The sequence below is a fragment of the Etheostoma spectabile genome, chromosome 13 (assembly GCF_008692095.1).
Source record: "Etheostoma spectabile isolate EspeVRDwgs_2016 chromosome 13, UIUC_Espe_1.0, whole genome shotgun sequence".
Lineage (NCBI taxonomy): Eukaryota > Metazoa > Chordata > Actinopteri > Perciformes > Percidae > Etheostoma > Etheostoma spectabile.
In genome coordinates this window covers 26,113,691-26,127,626 of record NC_045745.1, presented here as the reverse complement: position 1 = coordinate 26,127,626, position 13,936 = coordinate 26,113,691, and the positions used below count along the sequence as shown (strand labels likewise).

The window sequence follows — 13,936 nt, the reverse complement described above, 5'->3', positions numbered from 1 at the left end:
TATATATATCATATTCTTGACATTAAGGAAAGCACTATAAGCTTAGTAATATTGATGGATCTTTAACTTCACACAGATAAAGGGATGTTAAGCCAGTTCAGCTGACAGATGCAGGCAAGAAAGTCTGATATCTTGTACATGCATTCAGATAAAAACATACTAAATCTGAATAGATTCCTATACATCACACCTCAATAATGTAGGTCAGTATCCTGTTTATTGTATGTTGTATGTCTATTGCACTACAGCCCTGTAGTACTGTATTTCATTTATTTTCTTTACATGCCTGTAAATGATATATAGGAGACAAAAAAAGCACTTCAATTTCCATTGTCTAAAAAGATGTACAACACTAAGTGCACATGACCAGACCAATCCTGTCCTTAGCATTATGCACTATAGCACCCAATGGGGGAATCTACATTAAGATTAAAGCCCCCACCAGAGAGACCCATTAACTAACTGGGGCCATTGTGTTTAAGAGCATTGAACAGATTTATAGACATGACTGAGTGGTCATTTTGCTAATACCTATAAGTTTATCTTGTGTTGTGTCTAGCAGCTGTGACCAATTTGTAAGGAGATGACGGATGAGAACGAGGACAGTGATAAAAAAAAAATCTGGGGGTTTTGTGAGGAGGTGTTTTTTTAGGCAAAGCATGACTGACGACTGTTAACCATGTCCTTAGGTTCAAGGTTTAATCCATTCATTTACTGCATGGAAACTGCAGTCCTCCCATTTTGGTCATACTCTCTCTATCATGTATGTCATGATGAGTTTGGTCTAGGTTAGATTATGCTGTACTTAGAGCTGGGCAATATTTTAATATTATATCAATATTGCGATCGTCTTAGATTTTGGATATCATAATGGGGCATGTGTTGTCTTTTCCTGGTTTTAAAGGGTGCATTACAGTAAAGTTAGTCATTTTCTGAACTTACCAGACTGTTATATTGTTTGCCTTTACCCACTTAGTCATTATGTCCACATTACCGATGATTATTGATCAACAATCTCATTGTGTGAATATTTTGTGAAAGCACTAATAGTCAACTCAACAATATCAATAGAGGTATTTTGTCAAAAATATTATGATATTGGATTTTCTCCATATTGCCCAGCCTAGTTGTACTACATCCTCTTAATCAAAACTGGAAATCAATAACAGGCAGCTGCCAGAACCAATACCTTTAAACACTGTACACTGCCAGTGAACAGCTAGGTTGGGCCTATATGTATACCTAGCACCATTAATTGCAAAAAAGAAGAAGAATGAGGTTCTGGAGCAAAGCATAACTTTAATATTAATCTCAAACATGGTTATTCAGCACAGTGTTAGCTTTTCTAGAAGAGAGTTTAGTCATAGTAACTATATGCAGCTGTACAGCATAAAGACAACTGAATGGGTGACTGATTATGTTTAGGCAATTTTGCATTTATTTAATAATTTACAATACAAGAAAGAAAAGGTCCATATGGCCACATTCAAACCAGGGATGCTGCAATTAAGTGATATGCAATATAGATCCATTGGGCTACCAGGAAGCATTTGGCTTTGTTTTAAAATAGGATTTTATTAACCAGATAATTCAAACACAGATAATTCTTTACACTTACAAACACAGATAATTCTGCTATTCAATACAACAGATATCATATTATATTATACAGTCTACGTTTAAAACTCACAGAAGAAAGTAGCATTTGTGATGCCGTCCGCTCGTATAATCTTTTTTTTTAAATAAAAAGTCAAATAAAAGTTATTATTATTATTAAAAATTAAATCGTGATAAGGGTGAATGGAGATTGCAATTTATAACAATTAATTGTGCAGGCCAGCTACTCATACCATTTAACATCTATAGGCTTTGGCATAAAATTTCTCAAATATCACTGGCATCAGTTTTTAAATCATCGGACCATGGCATTGTCCAACAACAACCCTAACGTACACATTACAAGTCAAACAAGTCACACACATTCTAGCTATAAAAATAAATAAAACAGAAGCTTGGCAAATCCTATTAGTGGCAGATTAAGAAGTGGCCTGGGAATAGAAACTAAATGCAGGGATTAGAGAAGAAGACAGAACAGCGCCTCCAGAATGACCCCCGACCTGTCACCTCCCCACCCACTGGCACCCCAGGAGTCGACCCCCTTGAGTGTGTGTGTGTTTGTGTGTGGGGGCAGGGGGTGGGGGGGTTAAGTGTCACAGTGTCAACTTATTGCACAAATGAATAAAAAAATAAATAAAAAACCACAGGCTGGCCTATTGTACTACACCATGCAACTTAATATGGTGTGGTGCGGCTAACAAAGGTTAGATTTCCAAGCAGCTTAAACAACTAAAACGTCACTGCATTAAAAGCAAGAGCCACAAAGAGGACACACTCTGGCAGCAATGAAGTCCATGGCAATCTGTCAGTTGAGTCTGGCAGCGGTAAATCAAGGGCAATCCACCCCTTGTTGTCGGTAGGAGGCTCTGCTCAGTGACTACATTAATCGCCCCTCAATGGATCAGACAAACAATCCCCTGACCTACTATGATACAACCTATTGTACTCATCCTCCTACACACACATCAGGCACAAAGCCACACATGCAAGCTGAGCTGACCTAACCCCCCATCACCAACCCTCACACAGACACACCTCCACAGGGCTTCTATAAGCCACACATTCAAATCCACCCACTCAGGATGTGTGTATCAGTATATCAACACCTGCTAGCCGAAGTGACGTACAATTGCCTCCCGAAGAGAAACCAAATCAGAGACAGAAAATAACCCATAAACTGTAATCTTGCTCTTCAGAAGATAAAACGTGCATAGCATTGCTCCTTGCATGACTGCAAGTAGCCTTTTGAGTAAAATGTCTTCCAAACACAACCCTAGGGACATCAAATGTTAGCCCTAAAGCTGCTGAAATGCAACCTCCAAAAAATACTGCTCATATCAAGATAAAAGACAGGCAAGCAGTCAGACAGAAAGATGTGGCACAAAAGGGGGGCATAAAGAGGTTCTATTAGGGAAATCCCTTCAAGGTCTAATCCACAAATAGCCCACATGACAAAAGAGACACATGTAATGTACTGAAAGATTTAAATCTCTGAGGCTCCTTCATATGTCAATGTGCCTTGGAAAAATTACTCTCAGAAAAATAGTGTAACCAAGACCAACAAAAACTAATATAAAATGACTAAGTGTTGCCGTTCCTATTAGCCTGTTATTGCAAAAGCTGGGCAACATTGCAGGGTTTTGTGAACACAATGAAAAGTGAAGTGGGCTGGGTAACAGAGCATGGCCTATATGGAGTCTAACCTTTTCCAAAATGAAAGCATTACGCTTTCTCTAAACTTAAAATAGGAAAACAGGCCATGTACTGTAAGTGTGACTGTTCAGAAGAATAGTGATTGTGGAAAAGGGAATAATGAAAGGGAAGAGAGAATGTGGGACACCGAGGAATGCCTCAAGGCAAAACCCTGGCTTGTGACAGGGCAGACAAACATAAGACTATCGTTCACAGCAGAGTGACATAGAAAGCAGTGCACAGCCAGCAGCAGTGCCACCATCTCTTTCTGTCTCACTCTCCACTATCCCTCCTCCCCTCCCAGAGCTGTTTCCCGTTGCCCAGCTGGTCGGTTTGTCATTGCACCCGTTAATCAGGGAAAGAAGAACAGAGAAATAGAGCCCATAATAAGTCACCCACAGGGAATTAGGCCTGTGCACATTAGCCAGCCACACTGCCACCATGTACCAGGGGAATAGGATCGACACAAAAACACAGACACAACCAAACCCTGTAATGCCAAACAAAGTAGCTATCACCTTGTCATATAACGCTTACCCAAAGCCACAGTAACATACTGGCATTCAAAACACACAATAAAGTTTAAAATATTTTACTAAAAACATATCATTATGACTGTAAAGGTGGCTCCTTTGTGCTGCCTGTCTGTCATACTCAGACGAGCCTGGAGTCACATCCCAAAATGTATCACACAAAGCCTGCCCCACCAAACTGGCCTCATACAATGGAGGAGTCAGCAGAGAGTTAAGGCCAGCGGTTCGAGCCTTTCCTGTTTGCAGAAATGAGGCGGCCAGAGGCACATATGCATCAGAGGCCCCTCCAAATGCGGCTGATCCTGGCCTGAATGCCCTGCTGAATAGGACAGCAGAGGTCCTTTGTTGACCTGTAGCATCACATTCATCAAACACTCAAGCGACCAGCATGCCCTCCACGCATGGACATAGAAATGTTACTTTGGTTTTGGGCACCAGCTCTGTAAATAACAATGGTACATAATAAATGTCAAATTACACCTTATTTAAATACAATCATTAAAATATAACAATTGTGGCAAATCAAATGTAATTTGTCACAAAGGCATTACCATTCACTTCAAGTATTCTTAAATATCCCTATAATTTTAGTAAATTTAACCCAAATCAGTTTACATTTACAACTTTCTTATCAGTCAAAAAATGAGAAAACCAGCACATGGTATCATTGAGGTAAGTACTCCTATTTCCTTCATTTACTCCACGTTTAATTTGAATAATTGCATTGGAAACTGAATCTGAATATAATTAAAAATTTAATTTATTTGTTTGGAACTGAAGTCCAATCAAATTTGATCTTCTCTCAAAATCAAACTCTCTATATATCTTGACATTCAGTTCTCAAAATTGAATTTCAAGTTACTGTGACAGACATCCGGGTAGTTGAAGGATGAAGGAAGAGCAATTGAGCGCAGATCAATAGAGTTCAGTGGTGCAGATATACAGGACTCCTCTTCAGCCAATCAGCACCTATGTTTTGAAGCACAGTACTCGCCATGAAACGAGGAAGAACTGCTCGCCTTGCCTTGACCCAGAGACTGGCCTGAGTCACGTGACCATGGATTCGGCTGGGACAAATACGGTAATGACAATTTAATCAATTGATTAAATTAAATTGTCATTACCGTATTTGTCCCGGCCGAATCCATGGTGGTCACGTGACTCAGGCCAGTCTCTGGGTCAAGGCAAGGCGAGCACTTCTTCCTCGTTTCATGGCGTAATGACTTGTGACTCTTCTTGCAGCACTATTGACATACTGTAGTCTCTAATTGTAATTTCTATCCAAAAAAGGCTGAACACAAAGAAAGAATGGCACTGTGTTAAAAGTAGCTAGCTGCAAACCATTCCTTTTTTATGATTATCCAAATAGACAAATACTGCTTCAGGTTAAACTCAGAAATAAAATAATTGCTTGGCATAGCCGTTTCTTCCATTGGAAGTGAAATATTATACTTTCAGATTCCTGAGGGGGTGTGCAACATTTTGTGACCCTGTGAAGCAGAGGTGCAACAACTGAATTTCTGCCTCTGCATGAAAAGTCTGCCCACGCATGAGGCACTGAATGTGAAACATATTCCTTCCAATGACCTAATCTTTAAAAAGGTGAAGTTAGAAATTAAGTGCATACTTTAAATAGCTTTAACAGTACATGAAGTACAATACTGTAAATAGCCTACATCAATTTTGTAAACGAGAGCATGCTTTTCAGATGGCGGCTAGGTTGGCTATGTCCAGCTCCTGCCATGTGTGCCCCTGTAATGCCCTTGTTCTTTCTCCCTCTCTACTTTTCTGACATTAAAAATATAGTAGATGAGTGGACTGCCCTCTCCCTGAACTATTGAGAATTAACTGTGTTTGAGATTTCAACTTTGTGTTTCACGCAGTGCACTACAGTTAAAATAATTTTCATGAAAAGCTGGACATAAGAGATTTAAAGCCTGTTGTATGGACAGAAAACTGCATGCCAACTATGTTTTTCAATGAAATAACTTCATTCGTTGGCTGCTATTAAATTATAGATGCAAAAAAACTTGCTCTATATTAATGACAAGGATATCCTAAAAAACTGTTATCAGTTTATTTGACCTCCGATGGTTTAAACAAACAAACAAAAAAAAATTCCTATGTTACACAAAATAAGTTCAATTTTTATGGGGATAATTTTGATGATGTACATACTGCCTTGCTTTGTTTTAAAAATGCTGTGATATTCATGGTGATGACCTACCTTTTTTAAATACACTGGTATGGTCTAGTGAGTGAAAACTAGGAATGTCAACTTTATTAGTCTTATCTTGATAAACCAATCTGAATTATTACAAGGTGTGAAAAATATTTAATGAACGGTGTAGAAATTTCTGGTCCCCTTGACGTGCTTGTTTTACAGAATGGTAAAACCTTTTGACCAAGACCAGACTTGTTTTTTTATTTTATTAAAGTATGCATTTTTACAAAACTTTTGTGTCTAAACTATTTTCTAATCACATGTGTACCACTGGGATACATTGGTACAGACGGGAGAACAGGCAGGAAACTTTATTATAGACTCAACAAACTACGCAAGCTTCGCCTGCTACGGAGACCAGCACCTCCGCCAGCGTCCCGCTAGCCGGGTAAGGGAACATCCAAAGCGGGGAAACGCAAAACAAGGGCAGGAGTATGAGCTAGGTAGAACCTAATGCTAGCCGGCCACCTGTCCCATCAATCCTGCTTGCAAGTGTCCGCTCATTAGCCAACAAGCTGGACAACATTCAACGAAACGAAACTCCCAACATGAGTTCAGAGACAGCCGTTTTTGTTTTTGTGGAAAGATGGATGAACAACAGTGTACCGGACTATCCAGCTACCAGGCCTGCTAGCCTTCCGAGCAGATGCTCCTCTGTCGCTGGGTAAGACTAGTGGAGGTGGTGTGTGTTAACATGGACTGGTGCAGAAATGGGGTGCTTGTATCCAACTGACTGGTGGAGTTAGTGACTGTTAAATATCGACCATTCTACATTCCACGCAAATACACGGCTGTGTTTATACTCAGTGTTTACACCAAGCGCTAAACAATGCTTTAGCTGAACTTTACGGAGCCTATAATGTGTGTGCACTAAATGTAGCCCGTTTCCCAGGCTACACATTTTGTTACACACCGTTGATGTGTAACACCACTTGGGCGACGGTGAAACTTTGTTTCGAGTATATGGCTGAAATGACAAAACACAGTTGATTTGACTTGACTGTCTATTATATCGGTTTTCAGTGGGGGTGGCTTAGGAGTGGACTTTTTGAGAAGCGAAGCAAGTGCATTCTGGGAGTTGTCTTTCATCCACATGAGCCAAAAATACATTTTCTGGCTTTTTTCTGTCTAGAGAAAAGAAAAAAATTACATTTCTACTACATGAATAACCCAATTTAATACTTCAATTAAAATTTAATTAATTCATCTTTCAAGCGATGAAATATCCCATCATGATCAACATCACTCTCTGGTCTAACAACACAGGGCAGACAAGCCAACAGCATTGGCTTTCAGGGGGTTTAAATGCAGAAATACCTAACAATACTAAACTTTCACTATACTCCACAGACTTAAAAATGTAAATGTTAAATGAAGAATTGCAAGGTGTTCGCTGGGTTAGGGATATGGTTCAGTGCAGCACAATGAATGGAAAGGCAGGAACTGAAAAAAAGCTTGTTCAAATGGGATTTTGAGAATCAGCACTATGGGGGGCCCACATTCACAGCCCCACTCCATTGTCAAGTGCTGTTCATCTAGCCAGCCAGCTAACAGCCATATCTCATCCGTCTATCATCACAACCAGTCTGTCTCTCCATCAAAACAGCTCTACAGTTATTGTAACTTGTGGCCATGAACACAACAACAGGGTTTGACTTGACTAGGATTTTTTTTAAGGAAGGAAGTATCAACAAACACACTATACACAGTCCAACAAAAGGATGTTTCAGTATGTTCTTCCTGAGAACATTGTGCAGTGCTGAATGGATCAATACGCCTTTCCTAAATATATACAACTGAGAAAGAACTATCACATCAACACACAACAGCCATCTTGCAAATGAGTGTTCATGTTCTAAAGCTGCTAGTAAGTCAAATTTGGAAAAGACAAATTTTAATTTTGCGCAAAAAAAAAAACTTAATATGTGAATTGGCCAGCATGTATAATCAACATGACTGTCACATGTATGGCACCATGACCTGCTAATATGGATATATATGATACATCTGCAGATATTGTGTGCATGCACTTAAATGTGTTGTATTTGCCCTTGCAGGTGCGCGGTTCATCACAGAAATCTGACGGAAGGCTACTCATGGCTGATGTCTGGATAAGCCATTAAAGAGACAAAAAAACACAAGAACTGGACAATGGCTGATAAATTATTCAAAGTACACTGTGTGTTTTGATGCACAATTACAGTGTTTTTTCCTTGTAATTTCCCCATTTGGTGTTAAGCCATATCACAACAGGTTTCTGTGGCTATATTTCAGCCACAGCTCCTAAGGGACGTTGTAAATTATTAAACCTACTGTATGTTCCCTGCTTCAACAACACCTAATGCTGCCTGCAGACACGTCTCCATGAGCATCATTTCAACAAGGTGAACAGGGAGGGGAAAGTCATCATGTCGCCCTCTGGTGGGGGCCATTCCAAGCTTAATAAAACCAGACCTCTTTGCAGAGAGTTTTGTGTACAACAAATGTATTCAATAAATGAATCCTTTATTGTTGTCTTTAGGAGTAACCCGATAGATTAGCTTTGTATTATTTTAATCTAAAGATGGCTAAAATCACAGCGATATGTTGTTTCATATCACACTGCTACTGACATGGTCTCTGCATGTTTTCCTGCTCAATAACAAAACACTGAATGAAAAAGAGCCATTAAGCAAACCTTAGGTAGTAAATAAAAATATTGCTAAACATTTTTAAAGAATGTAAGAGTGTGTATAGAAACAAATAAAAGAAATTATTCTAACCTAATTGCTAAAATAATTAGGTTGGCCCTAATTCATTTTTATTGTTTATTTAATTGTTTTTTTTAGTTAAGCATGTATCTATATTTAGACATCAATTTATAATAATATATGTTTATATATAATAATAATAATAATAATAATAATATATAATAATTTATATAGTTGTGTCAAATCTAGTCTTCTGTACAAACCAGTTCCCTGGCCACAAAGTAAGGAAGAGGTAGAGGGAGAAGGAGGAGGCCTTTTAAACATTACAGAACCCCCTATGGTTTCCTATCCCACCATCTAGAGTCTAGACGACTGCGATTGATTGCATTCGGCCTGCAATCAATGTGTAAATCAAAGTCATTGAATATAAAGTGGGCTGGAAACCTCATGTGTGTTGTTTTGAGAACCACTGACATATGATGGTAATGGCTTTCCTGCAAAGGAGAGGAAACCCATTAGGTTTAGTTCCACAAAAACAGCCATTACCAAAGTGTCCCAACAAGTCTCCACTCTACCGGTCAGAAGTTTGGGGTTCACTTACAAATTCCCATACCACTTCATTATAGACAGAATACCAGCTGATCTGAGTGGGTGGCTGATCTTTAATGCAATCTTTATATTACCCATCATCAGCAACCATTTATCCAATGTTCCAAAAGGCACATTCTGTTCAGTAATCTGATATAAAAAAAAAAAAAAAAAAAAAAAAAAAAAAAACTTACTGAGAAAACATTGAAGAACCCTTCTGCCATTATGTAAGCACATAATGTAATCTGAAAACTGCTGCCCTGGTTAAAAAAACAAGGAAACTGATCTCAGCTCTAATTCTGTCTATAATGGAGTGCAATGGAAATTTCCCCCAAACTTTTGACCAATAGTGTATATGTATGTATGTATGTATGTATGTATGTATGTATGTATGTATGTATGTATATAGTTATTATAGTTCTAGCCATGAAGAGTAGTTAAATGCCATCAATGTAGATGTTTTTCACTGATCCAAGCTGGTCAACTCTGTTGCCTCTGCATGTTAAAAAGGGGATTCCCCCTTGTTTTGTTACCCCTCTACTCCTTACAGTACAGTTTTGTCCTACAGTGTTTCAGCACTCTTTTTGTGATTTCTCCTATTGATTTGAGAAAAATAAATTTACGCCTAGATTTCTCCTATTGTTTTGAGAAAAATAAATCAAAAAAATAATCGACCATCCTACAATACCCTCCATCACCAATGTCCACTCTTAATCACGGGTGATACCTGCCATCTATTGTACACAAAAACCTCAAATGTCAAACGGCTCATCGGGAATGATGCTAAAAATGTAATGCACACCCATGTGTTTTTTTCTATCAAAATAACTCTATTTCATTGGGCTGATGTCTCTGGTCCATGAAACACGGTTCTACACGTGGTAGCCCCGGCAAATGTCAGCTCTTAGTATCTGCAAAATTACGAGGTAGCTATCGTCCTAAATTGCTTGATGGGCATGTGGTAAACCTACACCTTTCAAAACAACATGTTCATTAGCTTTTGTTTTCAATAAAATGTTGCTTGTAAGCCAAGGTTTTAACATACTTTTACCCTATGCATCCCTGCTATGACTCACGTCTAGGCCAGGCACGCAGTGTAAATCTCACTCCTATCATAACATAACCACACAACCCACAATGTCGAAAGAAAAAACTGCAGCTTTACAAGATGCCTGCCTGCACTAAATATGTATTGTTAGACACCAGGGGCTATCTAGCGAGCAGCAGGCTGCAAGGCTTAGTTGGTTTTCTAGCATATGTTGAATAAAAGATCTACAGGCTGGTTGTACAGAACACGTAACGTTAGATAAAATGTGGCTGCGTTTGACATCGGTTCAAACAAAGGCAAGAGGGGGCCAGAGAGATGGTTCCCAATCACTAACGTAAGGCGTTGCATTCAGATACACTTCTCAACCAGGCAGCTAACATACCAGAATTATATACGAGTTTATTTGAACCGGCATCTCTGTCAGAATTTCAAAAATGGCATTAGTTGCGACACATTAACGTTATCTGTTGGCTTAGATAGCTAATAGCAGTGGCAAGCTAGCAGCAGTCACCTGAATAACAGACTACCCTCTCTTATTAGCTTTGTTATCCAATGGATAGCCAACTGGTGGTGAACACTAAAAAAACTAAATAATCACACTTACCCTTTATTTTGTCTTCTGTTACAGAGGCTGTCAATATTAGTACCACCGCGTCAATATGTGCGATATTTCACCGACGCGTGTGACTGAGCTAATTCGAATTTTAACGGTTAAAAATCCCAGGTAACACAGATAACGTCTTTCTGTTAAATCCGCATCCTCGAAAAATGTATTTTCCTCCGCGCTGCTACCGGTGTAGCGCGTTACGAAATCAAACCAGGCTTCTTTTTTTCTCGCTTTCACACAAAACGGTCAGCGGGGGAAGAAAAAATAGACGATGAGAAGCGCCCGTTTTGAGGCAGGTATGAGACGGATATCCGCAGAAGCTTCTTCTTCTTCTTCCCCCCGCGGCCGAGCATCCGAAGGGCCGTCAGAACCTCACTCACTCCAGCTCCCTGTAGCTACCCCCGTTCAACAGGGAGAAGAAAGAAAAAGTGGACGTGGTGGTGGTAGTTAGGGGTGTGCGTAGGGGGGTGTGTGGGTGGGTGCTGACCCTTCACAGTCACATGGGAAGCTGTGCACATTTTTAGTATTCTCAACATTGACTGCACAACACAGAGAAGATGCTCTACCCATGCTATGTATCTGGTGCTGTCCCTGGTGCTAAAACGGAAACATTCACGTACCATTCAGTTTTGTCTCTCAAGACAGCTTTTTTTGCTTAATAATTAATAAGGAAATCAATTCTAGCTTATATTGAATGCATCACCTTCAATCCACATTGGATTGCAGCCCATTTGAGCATCTCACTTGTCTAATATAGCCTATCCTTTGTAACTGGGAAATATATTTTAAAAATATTGGATAACGCTTTTATGTATTCATCAATGTAATTAAAACCAGTAATGGTCCCTGGTAGGCCTAGTGTACAAATATATAGGCCAGTGTTCTAATAGGCCTACATCATGAGAATTACATTATAGCCTAGTTGTCCATCTCACCCAAATTAGCAGTTTTTGTTGAGTCACAAATTATTTCTAGAAATTCAAAACCCATGAATGCCACAATTGATGTATTTTTCTTTTCAGGTTTTCCTCCATTCGTTTTTATCATTTCCATCTCTGAGAATTATTCCAGAGACACTATGCAGCACCTGGTTGGTGTGTGACATCAAGGAAGTCATCAATATCTGGGTTATTGATAAATCACTGGAAGATCCTCTAAGAGATCCTCAAGACTAGGATAAGTGTTTTCCCTAAGCTGTGATTTGATGTTTTTTTCAGTTGAGTTAGAAAAGATCTAGACTCTTGAGAGGGATTCATTCATCCTGGTCAGGGCTGGATTAACAATTTCCTGTACCCTGGGCAACAAGACTCAAGGGCCTCCTAAAATCGAAACTATTCAAAGGGCAGAATGCTCTCACAAGTCAAGAGGGAGCGATTTGACTTTTGGCTAACACAATAGAGGCAGTGTTAATGCTGACTCACCTTTAGCATACATTACATTTATTACAAATTTAACTTCAAATTAAACATGTTTTTAAACTTCACCTGGGGCGAAAGCTCATTTGCTCTAGTTTTTGCCGGGATGCAGGGCCGCCAGACTCGCTGTGACAGGCCGTGGTTAAGTTGGTTTTATATTGGTTGTTGGCTATAGGACACATTTGAACAATCTATTATGCAGTTTGACCTTCGAATAACAAAACTAATTTTACCACAGCCTGTGACAGCTTGTCCTTGCTGCGTAGGAAGCTACAGACACTGTTTTTTGACGTGATTTAACTTTATCTCTATGCTGACAACACTCTATATTGTATATTGTATATTTCAGTAAATCAGTGGTATTTATTGTGATACATTTTAATAGACTTTTTACATATTAACATACATTAATCTTACATTTACCAAATTTACTCTTCACTAAGACTGATCAACACTTTTTAAAGATTATTGTTTGGGCATTTTAGGCCTTTAATGTCAGGACAGCTGAAGAAGTGAAAGGGGAGAGAGAGGGAATGACATGCAGCAAAGGGCCGCTATACAGTGGGGCTCAAAAGTTTGGGCAACCCAGGTAAAAATTTGTATTAATGTGCATAAAAAAGCCAAGAAAAGATAGAAAAATTTCCAAAAAGTGTCAAATGACAGATTAGACATTCGTATAATATGTCACAAAAAGTTAGATTTTATTTCCATCATTTACACTTTTGAAACAACAGAAAACAAAAAAATGGCAACTGCAAAAGTTTGGGCACCCTGAAGAGTTTATGGCATGCACCGCCCCCTTTGGAAAGCTGACAGTGTCATGGATTGTTCTCAGTCATTGTCTGGAAAGACCAGGTGATGTCAATCTTAAGGTTTTAAATGCCCAGACTCATCTGACCTTGCCCCGACAATCAGCACCAGGGGTGAGAAAAGCAAGTCAAACCCCACGTTCCATCCAGAAAGACCTGGCAGACACCGGAGTTGTGGTACACCATTCCACTATGAAGAGATACTTGTACAGATATGGTCTTCATGGGAGAGTCCTCAGAAGAAAACCTCTTCTACGTCCTTACCACAAAATCAGTGTTTGAAGTTTGCAAATGAACATATAGACAACCCTGATGCATTGTGGAAACAAGTTCTGTGGACCAATGAGGTTAAAATAGAACTTTTTGACCAGAATAAGCACAAGTACGTTTGGAGAAGAAAGGGCACAGAATTTAATAAAAATAACCTCTGTCCAACTGTTAAGCATTGGGGTGGATCAATCATGCTTTGGGGTTGTATTGCAGCCAGTGGCACAGGGAACATTTCACGAGTAGAAGGAAAAATGGATTCAATAAAATTTCAGCAAATTTTGGACGCTAACTTGATGCCATCTGTGAAAAAGCTAAAGTTAAAGAGAGGATGGCTTCTACAAATGGATTATGATCCTAAACACACCTCAAAATCCACGGTAGATTACAACAAGAGGCGTAAACTGAAGGTTTTGCCATGGCCTTCACAATCTCCTGACCTCGAC

The 13,936-nt window shown here is 39.2% G+C and overlaps 1 protein-coding gene across 3 annotated transcripts in view; it reads right to left on the bottom strand.

The window, feature by feature from the left end:
* sptbn2 (spectrin, beta, non-erythrocytic 2) overlaps positions 1–11,424 on the bottom strand; it is a 52,130-nt gene extending 40,706 nt beyond the window's left edge. For all 3 annotated transcript variants that reach the window (XM_032532754.1, XM_032532755.1, XM_032532757.1), the window contains exon 1: positions 10,997–11,424. The gene's annotated coding sequence lies outside the window, so the exon portion shown is untranslated. The remainder of the gene's footprint in view (positions 1–10,996) is intronic.
* Positions 11,425–13,936: the final 2,512 nt, after the last annotated feature.